At 38.2% G+C, this 22781-nt stretch overlaps 1 pseudogene across 1 annotated transcript; it reads left to right on the forward strand.

Annotated features, from left to right (window-relative positions):
• The first annotated feature begins 2337 nt into the window (after nt 1-2337).
• Nucleotides 2338-22158, forward strand: LOC109812583 (jasmonate-induced oxygenase 2-like; annotated as a pseudogene). The gene is made up of 2 exons (XR_014432203.1): nt 2338-3233; nt 20792-22158. The product of XR_014432203.1 is annotated as a jasmonate-induced oxygenase 2-like (transcript).
• Nucleotides 22159-22781: the final 623 nt, after the last annotated feature.

Raw genomic sequence — 22781 nt, forward strand, 5'->3', positions numbered from 1 at the left:
TAACAAAATTTTACAATTTTTGATAATTTTTTGTATAACTAGTGTACTATCCGTACTGCCAAGCCGAGCTCCGAGCTCGGCACCATAGCACAAGATAATCTCGAACATGCGCTACGTGACGTCAGCTCGGCACCTAAATAGATCATAACTGATCCCAGGAGATCTCGATCCAGACGAGATCCTCTATCTAATCAGATTATAACTGATCTCAGGCCCAAGGCCCAACGCAACCCTAATTCACACTAAGGTACGTGCATTACTTATACGAGACTCATACTCATACAAACCCTAACTTTAGCATCGGAGTCTCTTTTGCAGGTACCACCCCCATCTTGGAACACCCAACGTACCAGCGAAGGAGGCTCACCAATCTTACCCAACAGATCGTCCCTGCCACCGATCTCCGGTAAGAACAACTAGAAAATATAACTTTTTATTAAGTCAACTAATTTTACTAGCAGCCTTAGTCTAAACTGTAATTGTTCAAAAAACAATATACAAGAGACTAGATCCAAATGCTGGTATGGAAAAATAAATTATCTCATTTTAAGAATAAATTAATTTTTTTTAATAAATTTTAACTTATAATAAATAGTACATTATTTTAAAATGTGTTAGAATTTCATCATGTTGTTAATATTCACATGCTTAATATATAGTCTATGCATTAGTGAAATTTGGCTATTTAACATCATATATATTATTAAGTTAGTTATTTTTTGAATCAACTTAAAAAATTACACCATGATAATTTTATAATTATTGCATCATTTTCTAAATCGATAATAAAAAGATAAACATTAATCATCAGATACTACGTGGTTTCTCCCCCTCTCTTTCGTGCTAAACTCTCATCTCCCTCTCATGAGTTTCACCTTGTCATTGCTTTCTTCCTGAAATCTCCAAGAACTTCATATTCTCCATCTCTCAAACATTCCCTATCTCGTGCTATGCTTCACTCTGCAACCATTCACCTGTATGCTTGTTTCTCACTCACTTTTCACATAGTTATTAGATTTATTTTCTAAAAATAATGTTTTCCACGTTCATTATTTTATACATATAATCTAATACCATAATTCATGTTCTATATCTTATTATTTCAACAATCTAATTCTTTAAGGCTTTAACTAAAAGTTTTTAATACATAGATCAAGTGTGTAAATTTTTAAAAAATTTAAAAACTATTTAATACTTCATTTCATTAATTTAAATCATAGTATAAAATATTTTCATGGTTATCCATCAATTTATATTAACGAAATGGAGTATTAAATATTTTTTTTAAAAAAATTATGATCTTAATTTATACATTAAATTTTTTTAATTCAACAGTTAAATTGTTAAAATTATATGTAAAATAAAAATTATTGAGTGTAATAAATGAATATCTCCCTTTATATATATATATATATAATATTTGGCTTAAAATTATTTTTTTCCGTTAAATTTAAAATTATTGTTTTTATTCATTGTAATTTTAAAAAATCTTATTTTAGTCCTTATATTCAAATTTTGTTAAGAAATTTATCAAACATTATTGTATAAAATCTGTCTATTAATGTTTATATTAATGAAAATATCACATTAAATCCAATTAATATTAGATAACCGTCTTAATTTGTCATTTTTAAATATATTATTGGTAATCTGGGAGACTAAAACAAGAATTTTAAAATTTATATGAACTAAAAATAACAATTTTAAATTTGAATGACTAAAAATAAATTTATCTTAAATTTAAGAGATTAAAAATATATTTAAGTCATAATATTTTAATCTTTTATGGAGCTAAAAAAATGTAATAGGTTGTTGGGATGTCCAACAATTTATTCTAATGTAAATAATAGTTTAATGATAATAGTTAAGAAATGTAAAAATGAGCATATTTGTTTGGCGTCAACGTCATGAAAAACATGACAAGCCAGTGTGTGTTTGGTGTTACGTTTTAAGAATTGATTTATCAAAATCAATTTTTTAAACGTAGAAGCTATTTTTATTAGCTTCAGGCAAAATTGATTTTCACACTTAAAATTGTGTAAAAAAGAGAAAACCAAACATCTATTCAAAGAGAGGAATCACATTTTTTCATCCAAATACGTGCGTTAGCTTGCTCTAACGCAAATCCAAACACGCTGCCAGTCTCCTGGCCCCCATACCCATACTTGGCAAAAACAAAACCCCACCAAATTGTCTCGTGACTTGGAATTAACTTGCATAGCATTCATACCTTTTAAACCTAAACCCCACAAATTCCACGTTTTCATTTACGTCCATTTCATTTTCCATGACATCACTCTCCCCTCCCTCATATCTAATCCCCACACACTTCCTACGCCTCAAATCTAAATCCTTTAAATTTAAAGCCCTTAACTTCCTTATTCCATATCTCATACTTAATTTGCACACCAACCCTATCAATACCTATAGCTATCTATAGCAATAGCAATGCTTAAAAACCAACAAGATTGGCCGGAGCCAGTTGTCCGGGTTCAGTCCTTATCCGAAACTTGCATAGATTCAATCCCCCAAAACTATATCAAGCCTTCCATAAGCCCTACAAGTTTTGATGATGCCAATTGCAACATCCCAATCATCGACCTCGGAGGCCTGTGGGGTGCCGACCAACATGCCTCCGCCTCCATCCTCACCCAAATCACAAACCACGGTGTGAGCCCCGATTTGATGGACAAGGCCAGGGAAACTTGGCGCCAATTCTTTCACTTGCCCATGGACGTCAAGCAGCAATATGCCAACTCCCCCAAAACTTATGAAGGCTATGGAAGCAGACTTGGAGTTGAGAAAGGTGCTATTCTTGATTGGAGTGACTACTACTATCTTCACTATCTTCTCCTTGTCCCTCAAGGACCATAACAAATGGCCTTCCTTGCCTCCCTCATGCAGGGAAGTCATTGAGGAGTACGGGAGAGTTGGTGAAGCTATGTGGCAGGTTGCTCAGGCTTTTCTCCATAAACCTTGGATTAGATGAGAAAAGTGTTGAAAATGGTTTTGGAGGGGAAGACATAGGGGCGTGTCTAAGGGTGAATTTTGACCCTAGCTGTCCACGCCCAGACCTCACTCTCGGTCTCTCATCCCACTCAGACCCCGGAGGAATGACCATGTTGCTACCGGACGATCAACTTCCCGGTCTCCAAGTCAGGAAGTGCCATGATTGGATCACCGTCAAGCCTCAACGCCACGCTTTCATCGTCAATATCGGTGACCAAATTCAGGTTAGTTCTCTCCCAGTTATCCCTATTCCGGAATTTCCATTCTTTGGCCACGTTCATTCATCATCACAATTCACACACGCAAACATGTCCACGTGGAGGGGACACTTGTCATCTCCAATTATTACTTTTTCCCTATAACGATTCACAACTCGAAACGTCCCACAAATATATACTTCATTAATTTACCCCCGAATAAAACTAGAATAATTTACCCTGGAATAATTAAGCCACAGCTTTAATATATACTTGATTCATTTTCTTTCAAGATCAAGACATTTGTCTGTAATATAAAATAGGCTTATATATATATTTATATATGTTTAAACCACTTTGAATTAGTTCGATTTTCATATTACTATTTTTAAAAATTTTTTTGGTTAAAATTATTTGATAATTTTTTTTTTCAATTTAGTACTTGACGTTAGATTCCTCTGTTAAATGATGACGTGGCAAACAGACTGTTACGTCATCACTTAACAGTGTTTGCCACGTCATCCAAGGGACTGCCACGTGGACATGGTAATGACGTGGAAAACACTGTTAGGAGATGACGTGACAGTCCGTCTGCCACGTCATCACTTGACAGATGAGAACCAACGTCAGGTACTAAATTGAAGAAAAAAATTAGCCAGGTATTTAAAACAAAAAATAGTAAATTAATAGGTAATAATTTGAAAATCGACCTAATTGGAGGTAATAATATGAAAAACCAACCTAATTGAAGGTAGTAACCTAAAAACCAACCTAATTAAAGGTAGTAATCTGAAAATTGTCACTAAAGGACAACCTATTTTGAGGCCACCATATTTCAATTGCATAAATTACATTGAATGAAAGGAGTGTATACGAATATTCATACAATCCATCGACTTCAAACTTTTTTTTTATATTACATATGATGGAAACGTATCTCGTAGCTTAGGTCATGTATTATATTCCTTATTTGTGTTGTTCCATATATGTAGTAATTAATAGGCATTTACACCGATCATTGTATAGGTGTATATTCTTTTCTTGTTTTTATTGACAATGGGAAGTATTAAGAAAGAGCTAACACTCCCGATTCAATCTAGCAAGACGTGGCTACCATGTTAAAGAAATCAGTAGAAATTCAACTTTGCATCCTGAGGTAGGCAAATTCTGCCTTTGAACCTCAACATTCCATCTCCGCCCAGCTCAAAACCAACGGCCTTCTCGGTACCCAGCAAACCAAGAAGTTTCACCAACTCAACATCTTGCAATTGCTTAAGTCCAACTTGCCTCAAGAACTCACTAGTTATGGTAATCATCCCACAACTAATGTGATCCTGAGCTAACTCCACACAGAGGTTCAGATCTCTGAACTCCTCAACCAGCTCCAGCTCCCTGACCATCATACTCGACATGTGGATGAATTTCCTACTTAGCGCATCCGCCACAACATTGGCCTTGCCAGGATGATACATCAACTAGAAATCATAATCCTTCAGAAACTCCATCCACTACCTCTGCCTCATGTTCAGCTCCTTCTATCAAACATGTACTTCAGACTCTCACTAGTGCAAAAATTGGATTTAAAATTGGACTTTTAAGATCGGTTATAAGGTAACCGATCTTAAAAGTGACGCGGTGGCAAATTTGTAAATAAAATGAACACTTTTAAGATCGGTTAAAACTTAACCGATCTTAAAAGTACTTTTAAGATCGGTTATAAAAGAACCGATCTTAATTTTAAGATCAGTTATAAAAGAACCGATCTTAAAAGTACTTTTAAGATCGGTTATAAAAGCACCGATCTTAAAAGTACTTTTAAGATCGGTTATTCTATAACTGATTTTAAAAGTGTTACTTTTAAAATCGGTTATTTAAGAACCGATTTTAAAAGTGCTACTTTTAAAATCAGTTATTTTAGAACCGATTTTGTATGTAGTATACAAAATCGGTTCTTCAATAACCGACTTTAAAAGTATCGTCAGAAATATTTTATATTCCCTTCCATTCTCATTCTCTTTAATCTTTCCCTTCATTCTTCTTTTTAATCTGTGACGCTCTCATTTTCTAAAGTCTCCAATAAGGTAAATTTTGTTGTTGTTTTCGTTTTGATTTTCGTCTTCTCATGTTCTTGTTGTGTCTCTTTTCGTTTTCTCACGCTTTTTTTTCTCTATTTTCATTTTTGGCTAAATTTCGAACCTGGAACGGCCCGTTCTACAAGGAGAACGACCCGTTCTCCAAGGAAAATGGGTCGTCCTCCCTTGGGAACAGGCCGTTCTCCTTGGAGAACGGGCCGTTCTCCCTTGGGAACAGGCTGTTCTCCAAGGAGAACGGGCTGTTCTCCTTGGGAACGGGCCGTTCTCCAAGGAGAACGCCCCGTACTTAAAATTAAATTTAGGTCTTTTGATTAAACTGGAACGGCCTGTTCCAATTTTGGAACGGCCCGTTCTAGTTTAATTTTTTTCCCAGCCAGCCTTTTAAGATCGGTTATTAAACAACCGATCTTAAAAGTTAACTTTTAAAATCGGTTGTTTAACCGATTTTAAAAGTCTAACTTTTAAAATCGGCTCTTTCAAAATCGGTTAAAGAACCGATTTTAAAAGTTAAAAATAACCGATTTTAAAATTCTTTTTTCCACTAGTGTCTTATGATCACTAAAACGCTGAACCGAACACCATACAGATAATGTCTCCATATCTTCAAGGAAAACACCACAACTGCTAACTCCAAGTCATGAATGGGATAATTCCTCTCATGATTCTTCAGTTTCCTTGAAGCATATGCCACTACTTTCCTGTTTTGCATCAGCACGCACCCCAGACCCTGGTGAGAAGCATCGCAGTACACATCAAAAGGCTCACCAGAATCCGGCAACACCTGCACAGGAGAAGTAGTCAACCTTTTCTTTAGCTCATCAAAACTCCGCTCACATGCATCTGTCCAAATGAACGGCTGCTCCTTCCTTGTCAGCTAGGTCAAAGGCGCCACTATCTTGGAGAATCCCTCAATGAACCTCCTATAGTAACCCGCCAAACCCACAAAGCTTTGAATATCAGTGACAGTTCTAGGACGCTCCCACTGCAACACCGACTCCACCTTAGCTGGATCAACAACAATCCCCTCAGCTGAGATCACATGTCCCAAGAACTTCACTTCTTCCAACCAGAACTCACATTTTGAAAGCTTAGCGTACAGTTGCTTCGCCTTCAAAATCTCTAGCACCAACCGCAAGTGCTCTCCATGCTCCTCCGGGGTCTTTGAATAAATCAGGATGTCATCAATAAATACCACCACAAATTTATCCAAGAAGGGCCAGAAGATCCTGTTCATGTAATCCATGAATACTGTAGGGGCGTTGGTCACACCAAACGGCATCACAACATATTCGTAGTGGCCATACCTAGTCCTGAAAGAGTCTTCGATATGTTACCCTCCTTCACCTTGATCTGGTGATAACCTGACCTCAAGTCAATCTTCGAGAAAATGGATGCTCCCTTCACTTGATCCATTAAGTCATCTATCCGGGGAAGTGAATATTTGTTCTTAATGGTCAACTTGTTCAACTGCCGGTAATCCACACAAAGTCGACTACCTCCATCTTTCTTCTTCACCAACAAACACAAGAGCACCCCACGACAAAACACCCAGCCGCACCAACTGCTTTTCCAACAGGTCCTCCAACTGACCTTTCAACTCAACCAGCTCAGCAGCAACCATCCTGTAGGGAGCCATCGACACTGGCCCGCACCTGGAACCAAGTCAATGCTAAACTCCATCTCCCTAACAGGAGGCAACCCAAACACCTTATCAAGGAACACCTCAGCAAAATCCCTTACCACATCAATATCAGCTATAACTCTCTCAGTCTCCACACTCATGACAGCAAGCAGAAGACAGCACTCTGCTCCATCTCTCAGCAATGATTCAGCTTGGCCAGCTGAAATCAACAGCTCCTCCTCCATCTGAGGAAAAATCAGCCTCCTATTGGCACAATCTATAAGGATGCGATTGGCAGACAACCAATACATCCCTAAGATTATGTTAATGTCCACCAAAGGTAAACAGATCAAGTTCACCTTATATCTTCTCTCATTCACAACAATAGGGCAATCAGCACACAGCTCAGAAGCAACTACCAAAGCAGAAGCGGGCGTCGACACTAGCAGTCTCAACCCCATATCACATAGGCACACCCAGCATAGCAGCACAAGCATAGGATATAAAAAAATGAGAAGCACCAGAGTCGAAAAGAATCATCACATCCTTACCAGCAACTTTACCCTTCCCCTTCACAAGATCTGAGGAAGTAGAAGCTTCAGCCTTAGTCAAAGCAAATACTCTACCAGTTGTAGTAGGTCTGTCACCCCTCTAAGCACGCCTCTCTGGGCACCACCCCTATGGGCATCTCTCCGATCTGTTCCTAGCGGGATAGTTGGTCGACTCATGACCCATCTAATGGCACTTGAAACACCAGCTCTTCGTGTGTGGACAATCCCTGACAAAATGGGGTCCAGCACACCTATAACATCTAAGGGCAGCACCTCCACCCTGTCTCCCTCCACTAGCAGCACCAGAAGGTTGCCTAATGACAGGACCCCCTTGTTGTGGTTGGGGCCTATCATATGGCTTCCTCTGATTTCCTCCTTTCTTGGACCCAGCTGGTCCCTCAGCATTCTTCACCACACGGTTACCACCTTCCAACCGCTCAACAACCTTCGCCTTCTCCACTAAGGCCGAAAACTCAGTGATGGCCATAGGCACCACCACCCTCTTCAGCTCATATCTCAGACCCTCAGCAAACTTCCTGCATTTTCAGGCCTCAGATATATATACCTTGCGAATAGAAACGAGCCAGCTGCTCGAATCTCATCGCATACTCAGAAATTGTTATCCCTCCTTGGTGTAATCGCATGAATTCAGCCTCCTTGGCGTGCCTTACACTCTCCGGGAAGTACTTCTCAAGAAACACCCCTCTGAAGCACTCCCAGTCAACAACAATTCCTCTAGCAATAAGCATATGGTGAGTACCCCTCCACCAATGCTCCGCCTCTCCTACCAGTAGGGATGGCAATGGGGCCCCATGGGGGCGGGTAATAGTAAACCCGCCCCCGCCCCGCTAAATGAAAATTGGCCCCATACCCACTCCATATCCGTGCGGGTATCCATTAAGCGGATATTCATGAATTTCTTGAATACCCACATATACCCATGGATATTTATAAATTTTTTAAGAAATTAAAAAAATTATATTACAAATAATTTTAAGTTTATATTTAATGTCATTGAAATATTAAAAATAAAAATTTAATGTTAATTTTGAATTTGTATTTAACGTTAATTTTGTTAAAATAATAATAAAAATGTAATATAATCAATAACTTAAAATACATCAATCTGACAAGTAAGTTAAAGTCTCATCACAAAGTTACAATAATTCAATCTCATAATTTCAAACGAAAGTAAACAACTTAAAGTACATAAATCTTATTGGTTCAATCAAAGCTAGAAAATTAATCAAATTACATCTAACATAATTCTATAACATGCTCAACACATGTTAGTAACTTCATCAACCTCACTTTTGTAAGAAAATAAGATGAGAGAGTGTAGTTTTAGGGCTATGTGGTATAAGGATAATTAAGATATTTAAGAAATAATATTATACGGGTATCCGCGGGTATGGATATCATCATACCCGCCCCCGCCCCATTTATAAACGGGTAAAAAATTATCCGTCCCCATTATCTGCGGGTACCCAATTAGCTTATCCATTTATTATCCGTAGAGAATTTTATCCGCAGGTACCCGCGGGTGCAGGTATTTTTGCCATCCCTACCTACCAGCATATAGACAGCATATGCCAACCTCCTCTCTTGAGAACATCCCAACACTGTGAAGATCTTCTCTAGCTCACAAATCTAGTGGTCAGCTACCTCTGGGTCTGCATCTCCCTTGAACTATGGAGGATGGCATTTCTGGAACTCAGCTAGATCCCGGCTCTCCTGTGACCCCGTGGGCCTTACTACACCAGCTGCAGCTCTATCAGCATCTATCCGAGCAAAATAGGCATTTTGCTGTTGCATAGCCATAGCCATCATCTCCATGACACGGGCTATCTGCTCATTGGTTCTAGTCATTGTCTACAAAAGTAACAGCATCTTCAGTATACAATAACTAAACCAAACAACAATCAACAACACAGCAAAACAACATAACAATCAATCACAACAAAACAACACAGCAAGACAGCACAACACAGAGCTCAGCACAACAAAAGCCTAAAGGAACCACCCCCAAAGAGTGTCCACTAGACTCGAACTGCTCTGATACCACTAAAGTGTAAGGACTCGGCTGGTCACTACACACTGCACAACACACCAGAAACACCAGAAACACCAGATAGAAAGGAACAAGTGTATACATATAGGGTCTAGAATATATATATATATATACAAGGTTCAAGTTTGACTAGATTCAAAGTGTACAAAAAAAAAGTACAACCACTACTACACTAGGTAGTTAAGACAACAAAACATCCAGAAGGAATCAACTCTATCTGCTAGCTGCAGACCTGCCACAAGCCACCAACCTATCCCTGCTCTGCTCCCATACATAGTATGATCATTGTAGTCCAAACACCATGGAAACAACAAAGGGTAAGCTAGTGAAAGAAATCAACATACATATATAACAATATGAATGGTAAACAGCTACAGCTATTGGCACAACAACCAACTTATACTACACCACAGCAAACAGAAATATCAGCACCGCAAAGCGGTAATATCAGCACTACATAGCAGCAATAACAACACCACTCTAGTGGCAATAACAGCACCGACTTAGCGGCTATAACAGCACCGACTTAACGACTATAACAACATATAACTCAGCATTAAATAACATAATTGAACAACTCACGGCTGAGCTAACATAGCTCAACACACAGAACAGCAAATCAGCATACAGCACAACTAAGTAGTATTCAACACAGCTTACTACTCACAACTCAGCTCAATAGTCCATAGTACAGCAATATTATAATTTAACATTTAAAAATCATCAATAGCAGCACCGCTCAGCACGACAATATACATCTATTACAGCTTAACATCATTATTCAGCATTATCATCTAGTCAGCACAACATATTCATCAATTTCAGCTTAGTACAACATAAAACAGCATCTATCAGCAATTTTTGCATAATGCAACAACTATCAGCATACAATTCAACATCACCATACGCGCCCGGCGCACTCATAGTCGCGCCCGGCATGGCGCAACCAGAAAACACCAGGGGTCAACGCGCCTGGCGCAAGAGTGCCCGCTCCCGGTGTGACCCAGCCAGAGAGCCCAAGGCTCTCCCGCGCCTAGCGCAATACAATTTACGCCCAGCGCATGCCCAGGCAGAGACTCTAAGGAGTCTCACGCGCCCGGCGTGCCTAAGCCCGCGCCCAACGCGAGGAAGGCAGAGACCTCCCAAGGTCTCGCGCCCGGCGCAATTCAAATTGCGCCCAACGCCCCTCTAGTAGAGACCTCCAAGGAGTCTCCAAGCCTAGCGCGACAGGGTTGCGCCTGGCGCCGTACCAGAAATCCCAAAACATGCCACATACTGATATCGCGCCCGGTGCTGTCCAGATCACGCCCGGCGTGGGCCAACCAGAGGCTCACATTCTCAAGCTCGCTCGGCGCACACATCTTTGCGCCCAACGGGCTTGCCTAAATTAAGCCTACTGGTGGTCATGCACCCGGCGCGAAGAACGGCGCCCGGCGTGATGCCCAACAACAACTCCCCAAGTTCGAAAATCTTGCCCAAAACCTGCAAAAATCAACATTTCCATCCCGTGCAATCCGTTTAAAATACCACATTTTCAACCAGCAGCTCAAAAATACGACCTTTTCACACATGCAACCACAATTAATGAAAATCCCGATTTTCACCCAAAACCCCGAAACCCCCGAAAATGAGTTTCCTTCCATCTCAGCCAAAATTATCAAATCATCAAACAACAATGAGCTTCTAGAACTCATTCTCAGCCAAAGCACAGCAAAAATCTAACTTCCCTTACCTCGGTGAAGAAATCCGAGCTTCCGGGAAGAGACAAAGAAGAAAAAGCTTGAAAGAGATGGTGAACGAAGAAGGAAGAAGAAATTCGTGCGTCCGCAAGCTTCTCAACACCTACTCAGCAACTAAAATCACCACAAGGAGAGAAATCAGCCACAGGAAAAGAGAGAAAAGGAAATAAGAGTTCTTGAGTGAGGGAGAAGAGAGTTGGGGAAGGAAAAACGGAAATGGGGTCTCACATGTGTATTTTTTTTTCTTTTCATTTTTACCCTTTTCTCTTATATTAAGTATTTCAAATTGTTTTATAGAAATTAAAATATCAATGAAAAAATACAATAAAATTATGTTATTTGAATTAGAAGGGAATTACTTTATGAATTTTTTATTTATTTTAAAATTTATTAGAAAACTTGTGAATATAAATAATCCTTGAAAAACATTGATAACTAGTATTGAAGTGTGAGTAATATCATAAAAATATCCCTATTTAATTTAAAGTTTTCTTGTATATATTAAGATTTTTTTAATATATATATATATATATATATATATATATATATATATAATTTCAAAATTCTTTAAATTCGTAAGAATATGGTAGAATTTATCATGTTTTCTATTTTTAAAATAAAAGTCACGTTGTTTGGAAGTCGTATTCCATGAATACAATATTGGTTTTTTTTTATTTAAAAAATACTTATTTTATTTTATTTTTTTAAGGTAGGAATATTTTGTTATAGAACATCACCACCATAATTTAGTGAAGCTGACAAATAACTACCATCCATTCGTTTCATATTTAATAATTAAAGTGTTAGTTTAAGTAGTTTGATATTTATGTTTTTTAATTAAATACTGAAATTTGATTTCTATATTTTTTTAATAATTATATAATTTATATTAAAAGTTATTAATTCAAATAATTTAACTTATATATTTTTTAATCAAAGATTAGAATTCGATCTCCTTCTTCGACATAAAGTTGTGACTGCATCGATATAGTTTTATAGGAGTTGGCTCGGTGAAATATACGTCAATATAGTTTTTTTTTGAATATCATTTAGCCGGCCAAAACTTGAAATGCGAAAAATAAAATACAATTATTTTTTCTTTTTCTATTTTTAAATTTTTTTAAAAAAGTGATAGACCATGGACCAAGGGTCCAGTGACTAGAGCTATGGCTAGAAGAATACAGGAAGAGTTGGAAAATGGGGTGACAGTTAGCAAAGCTAGGGAGTGTGCTTAGAAATTGGGTCTGAGTTGGGCCTAGGCAAAATTTTGCATATTGGACTCATTTTGCTCCTAATTTTTCATAGATTTGATTTAGCTAGGTTTCATCATCATATGATGAACCTAACTAAACCAAATCAAAGATTTTCAAATTAAATCTTGGAGCCATTTGAGACCAAGGCCGCCTAGTCCAAATGCTTTCCCTTTGGCCGGATTTCCAAGCTTCTCCTCTTGGTTTTTGAAGCTTGCCTTGCAAGCTACTAAACCAAGGGAGGTTAAGCCAACCTTACCATGGTTCTTAAGTGAACCATGGTCAAGGTTAGCTTCTCCTAGAAGCTAGCTAAGCCGTGGAGAGTTAAGCCTACCTTACCATGGTTCCTAGTGAACCATGGTTAAGGTTAGCTTCTCCTAGAAGCTACCTCTACCCTATATATTTGTAATTCCTTCCCTTGTACTCACTTTTGAACAATTTGAGAAATAATATTCAGATTTCTCTCTCAATAGTCACTCTCAAAAACCGTGGAGATAATTCTTTCTCTAAGGTTTCACTAAGGTTTCAAACCTTGCCTAGGTTCCTTAAGCTTCTACATTGAACTAGAAGTAACCGAACCTCCTTCCAAGGCTTCTCCTCCATTGAAGACTTCTTCATGGATATTTCAAGCTTTATCCAAAGGTCTACCTCAAGAGTTACGGTCCTAAGCATGGAACAAAGTGAAGGAACATCAATCTCCTCACCTAGCTCCATCATTTTTTGTATCAGAGCCTAGTGCTCTTGAGGTTTTGTTTCTAACTTGTTTTACTTGAATCCGTGTTGTATCTTCCTCCTATTACATGTCTTCTTATGTTTGCTGAATGGATATAGATTTTATTCACACTTTGATGGATCCAAAATTTCAAATAATAATAGTTTGATTCATATTTGCTTGTTCTTCTAATTCTTGAATCAAATCGGTTTTGTTGTGCTTTAGGTTCCTATACTTGTGCGTTTTATTTTGCTTGAGTATCTCCATTCATTCACATGTTTCCGTGATTGGAAAACATGCATTGAGTATAGATTTTGTTTCTTAATCAATTGTTTTGTACTAGAAAGTCATGTATAGTCCTTTGTATGTTGAAACTTCCTAGATTAGCTTGTTTGACCTAATTTTTTTTTGTTTTGTGTTGTGTCCAAAATTTGTGTGTCTTTGCTTATTAAATCTGTACCTTACTATATGTGCTTTTGCTTTACATGTTTGCTTTACTAGAGTTAGGTTTCTATTATGTCTTGTTAAAAGTTTTGTCAAAAAAAAATTGTTCAACACTTCTCCTATTAGGTTTCCTTGTGTCTTGTGTTGTGGCTGAAACTTTGTGCAATTTTTTTAGCCTTAAAACAGAGCCAAAACAGAGGTGTGAGTGTCTTAAATGCATGAGAAAAACAAAAGAATGAGTGCTTAAAAAATTGACCTAAAAATAATACAAAATAGTGAAGCACTAGTTATAACATGCATGAAAACACCTCTTGTTTTGTGTGAAATTTTTGCTGCAGTTTTTCTATATTAAAACCGAGACCTATAAATGTTTAAAAGGCATTGAAACTCCTGAACATAAAAAGAAAAACAAGTGAAAAATATTTTGCAAAAGAAAAAGAAAGAAAATAGCAAAAGAAAAAGCCAAAAAGGAGTAAAAATTGGTTAAGAGTGCTCTCGGTTTTGGTATTGTTTTTGCTTATAAATTTTTGTGACCAGCCACATTGTTGAGTCTTATTTTTGTTTTCTAATCTTAGCTTTTAATTTTGTAATCCATTCTAGTGCCTTTCCTAGGTTAATCTTTGTGTGCTAGCCTTCAAAATTTCCTTTAATTGTTACTTGTCATTTTTGTGGAACTCTTTCTAGTTTGTCACATTTTCTTCTACCAATTGGTGTAGCTATTCTAAATTGTTCTTTTTCAGTTTTTAGCACTAATATTCAGTCTTGAAGGTGGTTGAGTGCTTCTTAAAAGGTGTAGGAGGCCAAGGCAAAGGACATCCACTTGATGGCTTTGGTGGTTGCTTAGGGAGTTTGTTCTCTCTTGGTGGCTAGGCTCTTGAAAACACCTAGAAGTGACTAACATCAAGGTTGCTTCTAAAGAGAGGAGTGAAACACCTTGTGAGGCTGAAGTTGGTGGCTGAATTGGAGCAAGAAGGAGTAAAAGTTATTTGTGAAAATTTTTGTGAAAATTTAGAACTAAATTTAGTGACAGAAATTTTGGTTTCTAAAACTAGTTTTTCCTTACAAAATCCGTCTCTAAATTTGTTTCTAAATTAGTGGCAGTTTGTTTTCTTTGAAATTAAAGTGCAGCCACTAATTTCATTTGAATGTGAATTTACATTTCATTTGGAGTGTGAATTTGCATTTCATTTGAAGAAAATTTGAATTTCATTTTCTTGTAATTTTTAATTTCCAAATTTTTGTACAAGGCCTTTATTAAGGAGTGTCTTGGAGTGCCTTTGGTGTATCTCCATCTCTCCTTAAGAGTTATCATAGTAAATTTCGTTTAGCACTTGTGAGAGGGTCCTTGAAGGTCTTTGGTACCTCTCAAGCTCTCACTTAGGTTTAAATTGCTTACCACGCCTAGTTTATGTTTTCAGTCATTTAAGTTTTCAAGCAATTTATGTTTTAAGCAATTTATGTTTTCAGTCATTTAAGTTTTCAAGCAATTTAAGTTTTCTTGCTCTTTATGTTTTCAAGCATCTTATAAATTGTACACATAGGCACTTGCTTGTTATTTTTCTTTAAGAAAAGTTCTTTGTGAAAATTGTTTTGTGCAAGACAAAAGTACAAGGGGGTTTAGAGATTTTTACTTGAAGAGGCTTGGTTATTAAGCGGCTCTTTAGTAGCTCACCTCCCTCCAAAGTTCAATTTGTACTCTTAGACCTCCAAGTGCCAAGTCTAAGCACTTCAAAAATATTATTTTCATAAAAACTATTTTTGTTTGGAAAAATCTCTTGAATTAAAATGTCTCAAAATTCCTCCAATAGTGAAAGTGATGGCTCTCCAAAAAGTCTTTCTTACATCACTAAAGAGCTTAAATCACTTTAACTATGGAAAAAGGAAGAGTCCATTCAAAGAGAGAAGGAAAGAATTGAAAGAGAAGGATAACTTGCTTATCTTCAGGAAGAATTGAGAATTTTAAGGCAAGAGGAAGAAAAATTGAAAGAAGATATGAAGAAACATAGAAAAAAGAGTAGGAGCTCACATTCCCAATACACATCCCCTAATGAAAGCATGAATCAAGGGGATCACTACCAACATACTCCTAGAAGGACCGCAAGGCCAAGGGAAGTCAAAGTTGACCTTCCCCAATTTTTTGGCAAAGATGATGTGGAGTTATACCTAGATTGGGAAATGAAGGTTGAGCAACTCTTTGCTTTCCATAGGGTGAGTGAAGAGAGAAAAGTCCCTTTGGCTACCCTTAGCTTCCAAGGGCATGCCATGTATTGGTGGACAGCCCTAGAAAGAGAGAGACGCCTCCACAATGATCCTCCAATTCAATATTGGAATGATCTTAAAAGTGCAATGAGGAGGAGGCACATTCCCACCTATTATGGAAGGGAGCTTATTGTAACAGCCCAAGAACCCGTATGTAGATATTGTCCGCTTTGGCCACAGCCCTCACGGATTTGTTTCTGGCAATGGCACGCATGCCACCCCAAAACGCGTCTACACAAGGAAGGTATCCACACCCATATATATGGCATGCTTCGTTCTCCTTCCTAACCGATGTGGGACTATATCCACCCCCCCCTCAAGGGAGTCCAGCGCCCTCGCTGGCACACTGGCCCGGGAACCGGCTCTGATACCAATGTAACAGCCCAAGAACCCGCATGTAGATATTGTCCGCTTTGGCCACAGCCCTCACAGATTTGTTTCTGGCAATGGCACGCATGCCACCCCAAAACGCGTCTACACAAGGAAGGTATCCACACCCATATATATGGCATGCTTCGTTCTCCTTCCTAACCGATGTGGGACTATATCAAAATTGTGAAGTCCCACATCGGTTAGGAAGGCGAACGAAGCATGCTATATATATGGGTGTGGATACCTTCCTTGTGTGGAGGCCTTTTGGGGTGGCATGCGTGTCATCGCCAGAAGCAAAACCGTGAGGGCTGCGGCCAAAGCGGACAATATCCACATGCGGGTTGCTTGGGCTGTTACATTTGGTATCAGAGCCGGGACCCGGGCCGGTGTGCCAGCGAGGGCGCTGGACTCCCTTGAGGGGGGTGGATTGTGAAGTCCCACATCGGTTAGGAAGGCGAACGAAGCATGCTATATATATGGGTGTGGATACCTTCCTTGTGTGGAGGCCTTTTGGGGTGGCATGCGTGCCATTGCCAGAAGCAAAACCGTGAGGGCTGCGGCCAAAGCGGACAATATCCACATGCGGGTTGCTTGGGCTGTTACACTTATGAATAAGCTCCAAAGGCTCCAACAAAGGGATTTGTCTGTAGAACATTACAGGCAACAAATGGAGCTTTTAATGATGAGGGCATGCATTAGGGAAGAAGAAGCTACAACTGTAGCTAGATTCTTAAGTGGTCTTAATTTAGAAATAAGAGACCAAGTGGAGCTACTACCCTACAGGGACCTAAATGACTTGGTCTAACTTTGTGTAAGGGTAGAACAACAAAAAATGAGAAAATCTTACAAAAAAGATAGCTCCCACTCTTCATTTCTAAAGAAAGAGCCTTTGAGAAAAAAAAAAACTTTTGAACCCTCCAAGAATCTAGCAATAGAGAAAGGAAAGGGAAATGACACTACACACACTAGTTCTAGGACTAGTGATATTAAATGCTTTAAATGTTTAGGGAGGGGTCGCATTGCCTCCCAATGCCCCACAAAGAAGGTCATGATCATGAGGGGGCATGACATTTATAGTAGCCAAGATGAGGCTACTACTTCCTCTAGTAATAGTGAGGAAGAAGCATGTGAGCAAGAGGAAGGTGTAGAGTCTACTTTTCCTTATGAAGGGGAGCTCTTAATGATTAGAAGACTCCTCAACAATCAACCTAGTGATACTCTATCACAAAGGGAGAACATCTTTCACACTAGATGCAAAGTTTCAAAGAATGCATGTTCTCTCATTGTTGATAGTGGTTCATGGTGCAACTGTTGTAGCACTAGGCTGATTGAGAAGTTGGGATTAACTACTAGTCCCCATCCTAAACCTTATCAACTCCATTGGATTAATGAGGATGGTGACCTAGCAGTTGACCGACAAGTAAAGGTCAAGCTTTCTATTGGGAACTATGAAGATGAGGTGCTATGTGATGTAGTACCAATGGAAGCTTGTCATATCTTATTAGGAAGGCCATGACAATTTGATAAGAAAACCATGCACAATGGCCTTACTAACGAGATTACCTTTACTCATAGGGAAAAGAAATTTGTGCTTCATCCTCTTTCTCCTCAACAAGTGGCTGAGGATCAAGCACAAATGAAACTCAAAAGAGATAGAGAAAAAATATTTAAAAAAAAAGAGGAAAATAGAGAGAAAAAAAGTCCGTGAAAACTAAGGATAGAGAGGAATCTAGGGAGAAAGGAGTTCCCTCCCTAGAGGTTGTTACTCAAGAGAATGCAATTTCTAAACAAACCCTCTTGATTCAACAACCCTCTTATATCCTTCTCTGTAAAGGAACTCTTTCTTGCACTGCCACATCTAGTGGACATGAGACTTTACCTATGGGGGTAAAAATACTTTTAAAAGAATTTGAAGATCTATTTCCTCCCGAGGGTCCAATGGGCCTTCCTCCTTCTAGAGGAATAGAACATCAAATTGATTTGGTGCTTGGGGCTAGCCTACCTAATAGGCCTGCCTATAGGACCAACCCCCAAGAAACAAAAGAAATTGAGTCTCAGGTCCAAGAGTTGTTGGAGAAGGGCTGGGTTAGAAAGAGCTTAAGTCCTTGTGCTGTTCCAGTGTTGTTGGTTCCAAAGAAAGATGGCAAGTGGAGAATGTGTTGTGATAGTAGAGCCATCAACAACATCACTGTGAAGTATAGACATCCCATCCCTAGGCTTGATGACATGTTAGATGAGCTTCATGGAGTTATCATATTTTCTAAAGTTGATCTTAAAAGCGGATACAATCAAATTAGAATCAAAGAAGGAGATGAATGGAAAACCGCTTTCAAGACCAAGTTTGGATTATATGAGTGGCTAGTGATGCCCTATGGGCTCACCAATGCTCCTAGTACATTCATGCGTCTCATGAATCATGTTCTTAGGGATTGTATAGGTAAGTTTGTTGTAGTTTATTTTGATGACATTCTCATTTACAGTAGGTGCCTAAGTGATCACATAGGACACTTAAGGCAAGTTTTTGATATTCTTAGGAAAAACCAACTTTTTGGAAATTTAGAAAACTATACTTTTTGTGTAGATAGTGTTATTTTCCTAGGGTTTATAATTAGTAAAAAAGGGGTTCATGTGGACCCCGAGAAAATCAAGGCCATCCAAGAATGGCCCACTCCTAAAAGTGTTGGAGATATTAGGAGCTTCCATGGTTTGACAAGCTTCTATAGGAGGTTTGTTCCTAATTTCTCCACACTTGCCTCCCCATTAAATGATTTAGTTAAGAAAAATGTGGAATTTATATGGGGAGAGAAACAAGAAAATGCCTTCACAACCTTGAAACATAAGCTTACCCATGCACCACTTCTAGCTCTACCAGATTTTTCAAAAACTTTTGAGTTAGAATGTGATGCCTCTGGAGTTGGCATAGGGGCGGTTTTGTTACAGGGTGGGCACCCTATTGCATATTTCAGTGAAAAACTCAAAGGTGCCTCCCTTAACTATCCTACCTATGACAAAGAGCTCTATGCTTTGGTTAGGGCCCTTCAAACTTGGGAACATTACCTTATTCCCAAAGAGTTTGTTATTCATAGTGAAAATGAGTCACTTAAATATTTGAGGGGCCAAGGCAAGCTAAACAAAAGGCATGCTAAGTGGGTAGAGTTCTTAGAACAATTTCCATATGTGATTAAATACAAGAAAGGGAAAAATAATGTTGTGGCTGATGCTCTTTCTAGGAGACACACTTTGTTAGTCTCCCTTGGATCTCAAATCTTGGGATTTAATCACATTAAGGAGTTGTATACTAATGATCTCGAATTCAAAGAAAATTATACCCAATGCTTAGCAAAGCCTCAAAGAGGTTTCTATATTTCTGAGGGGTATTTGTATAAAGAAGGAAGAATTTGTATACCCCAAGGATCTATAAGAAAACTCCTTATTAGAGAAAGTCATGAGGGTGGTCTCATGGGGCACTTTGGAGTTGAAAAGACTCTAAGCTTTTTAAAAGAAAAATTCTTTTGGCCCCATATGAGAAGGGATGTTGAGAGGTTTTGCTCTAGATGTATAGCTTGTTTACAAGAAAAGTCTAAAGTAATGCCTCATGGCATCTATACACCCTTGCCTGTTGCTAACTCTCCATGGGTTGATATCAGTATGGACTTTATTTTGGGCTTGCCCAAGACCCAGAGAGGCATGGATTCTATTTTTGTGGTAGTGGACAGATTTAGTAAAATGGCCCACTTTATACCTGCCACAAAATAGATGATGCAAGCAACATAGCAAGACTCTTCTTCAAGGAAGTGGTTAGACTTCATGGTCTACCCAAAACCATTGTCTCAAATAGGGATACTAAGTTCCTTAGCCATTTCTGGAAAACTCTTTGGAGTAGGCTAGGAACTAAATTGCTTTTCTCTACTACTTGTCACCCACAAACTGATGGGCAAACAGAAGTAGTTAATAAATCCATATCTACAATGTTAAGGGCAGTCCTTAAGGGTAACCATAAGTCTTGGGATGAGTACTTGCCCCAAATTGAATTTGCTTACAATAGGGTAGTCCATAAGACTACCAAAATCTCACCTTTTGAGGTTGTGTATGATTTTAACCCTCTTACTCCTTTAGACCTAATACCCCTACCAGATTCTTCTCATTACTTTCATAAAGAAGGGGTATCTAGGGCTGAATTTGTTAATAAATTACATGAGAAGGTTAAAACTCATATACAACAACAAAATGAGAGAACTGCTTTAGATAGAAGCAAGGGAAAGAAAACCCTCATCTTTGAGGAAGGGGATTGGGTTTGGCTGCATTTGAGAAAAGAAAGGTTTCCTTCTCAAAGGAAGTCTAAACTCAACCCAAGAGGAGATGGTCCCTTCCAAGTCCTCCAAAGAATCAATGATAATGCTTACAGGTTAGATCTTCCCAGTGATTATGGAGTAAGAAACACTTTTAATGTGAGTGATCTTATTCCTTTTGCAGGTTATGATGAGGAAGATGAACCTACAGATTTGAGGACAAATCCTTCTCAAGAAGGAGGGGATGATAGACCATGGACCAAGGGTCCAGTGACTAGAGCTATGGCTAGAAGAATACAGGAAGAGTTGGACCTTGTGAAGACTAATGGGCTTGTCAAGCCCAAGGTAATCTTTACTTGGAATGCTCTATCATGAAGAGAAGGCCTAGTTCTACTTGTTTATATTGTACAGTTTATACATAGTCTTTTGTATAGGTTATTTTTGCCTTTGTATTTGTGAGGCACTTTACTTGTTTTTCCTAGTGTTTGTATATTGATTTTGAGGTAGGTTACTTGGAGAGTTTAACTCCATTTAACCTCCCTAGTTGATACATTCATTTTGTATTTTTTCAGTAGGGAAAAGGGGGTGACAGTTAGCAAAGCTAGGGAGTGTGCTTAAAAATTGGGTCTGGGCAAAATTTTGCATATTGGACTCATTTTGCTCCTAATTTTTCATAGATTTGATTTAGCTAGGTTTCATCATCATATGATGAACCTAACTAAACCAAATCAAAGATTTTCAAATTAAATCTTGGAGCCATTTGAGACCAAGGCCGCCTAGTCCAAATGCTTTCCCTTTGGCCGGATTTCCAAGCTTCTCCTCTTGGTTTTTGAAGCTTGCCTTGCAAGCTACTAAACCAAGGGAGGTTAAGCCAACCTTACCATGGTTCTTAAGTGAACCATGGTCAAGGTTAGCTTCTCCTAGAAGCTAGCTAAGTCGTGGAGAGTTAAGCCTACCTTACCATGGTTCCTAGTGAACCATGGTTAAGGTTAGCTTCTCCTAGAAGCTACCTCTACCCTATATATTTGTAATTCCTTCCCTTGTACTCACTTTTGAACAATTTGAGAAATAATATTCAGATTTCTCTCTTAAGAGTCACTCTAAAAAACCGTGGAGATAATTCTCTCTCTAAGGTTTCACCAAGGTTTCAAACCTTGCCTAGGTTCCTTAAGCTTCTACATTGAATTAGAAGTAACCGAACCTCCTTCCAAGGCTTCTCCTCCATTGAAGACTTCTTCATGGATATTTCAAGCTTTATCCAAAGGTCTACCTCAAGAGTTACGGTCCTAAGCATGGAACAAAGTGAAGGAACATCAATCTCCTCACCTAGCTCCATCAAAAAGTGACATGAGTATATTAGCCGGGAATAAACATTAAAATTCGAATGCTTAAAAGTATTTTTTCGTTTTACAAAATCTTTTTTTTATTATACTTTCTAATTTAGTATCAATTAATCATTTATAATTTTTATTTCTTTTTCATTGTAAGAAAATAAAAATAGTTTGTTGAATGATTTTTTTTAATTATACCAATTTGACCCAATGACCTCACATGTATTAGGTTGGGTAAAAATGACATCTTAAAAAATATAAAGTCGACCAACTTAACCTAAAATAATATTTGACTTATGTAGGTGTTAGGGTCACTCAAAAAATAAATGTGTTACTCGAAAGAGTTGAGTAGTGAAGTACCTACCAAGAAGGAACATCAGAAATTATAAACACTCATATTCGATGATCACTCGAAAATGGAAAAGGAAGTTACAGAGGTTTGTGACAGTTAAGGCATCTGTGGCAGTTAAGGCACATGAAGGTGGTTATTAAAGATCGAATCGAGAAAATAAAAACATGGGGCGAGCGGTTACAAGAAGTTACATCTTAAGCCACGTATTGAACATAGTGGATAATGGTTATCCTCCAATAATGCACATGTACCAAATCATCCACCTTCGATTGGCTCTATAAATATGATAAGCGTAGTGATTTATGAGGGTCAGAAATTTCATACTTGCACTTTGTAAGCACTCTCTGCCTGCACATATGGCTTCCGTGCACGCGATTGCTGGATACTAATTTCTGGACCACATTTCTTTTCTTTTTTCTAGGATTAGTGTAGTATAGTTAGTTTCAATTCATAGTTAGTTTTAATTTGATATTGTAAGTTGATCATTATGC

The sequence above is a fragment of the Cajanus cajan genome, chromosome 3 (assembly GCF_000230855.2).
Source record: "Cajanus cajan strain Asha chromosome 3, NIPB_CcT2T_4, whole genome shotgun sequence".
NCBI classification, from domain to species: domain Eukaryota; kingdom Viridiplantae; phylum Streptophyta; class Magnoliopsida; order Fabales; family Fabaceae; genus Cajanus; species Cajanus cajan.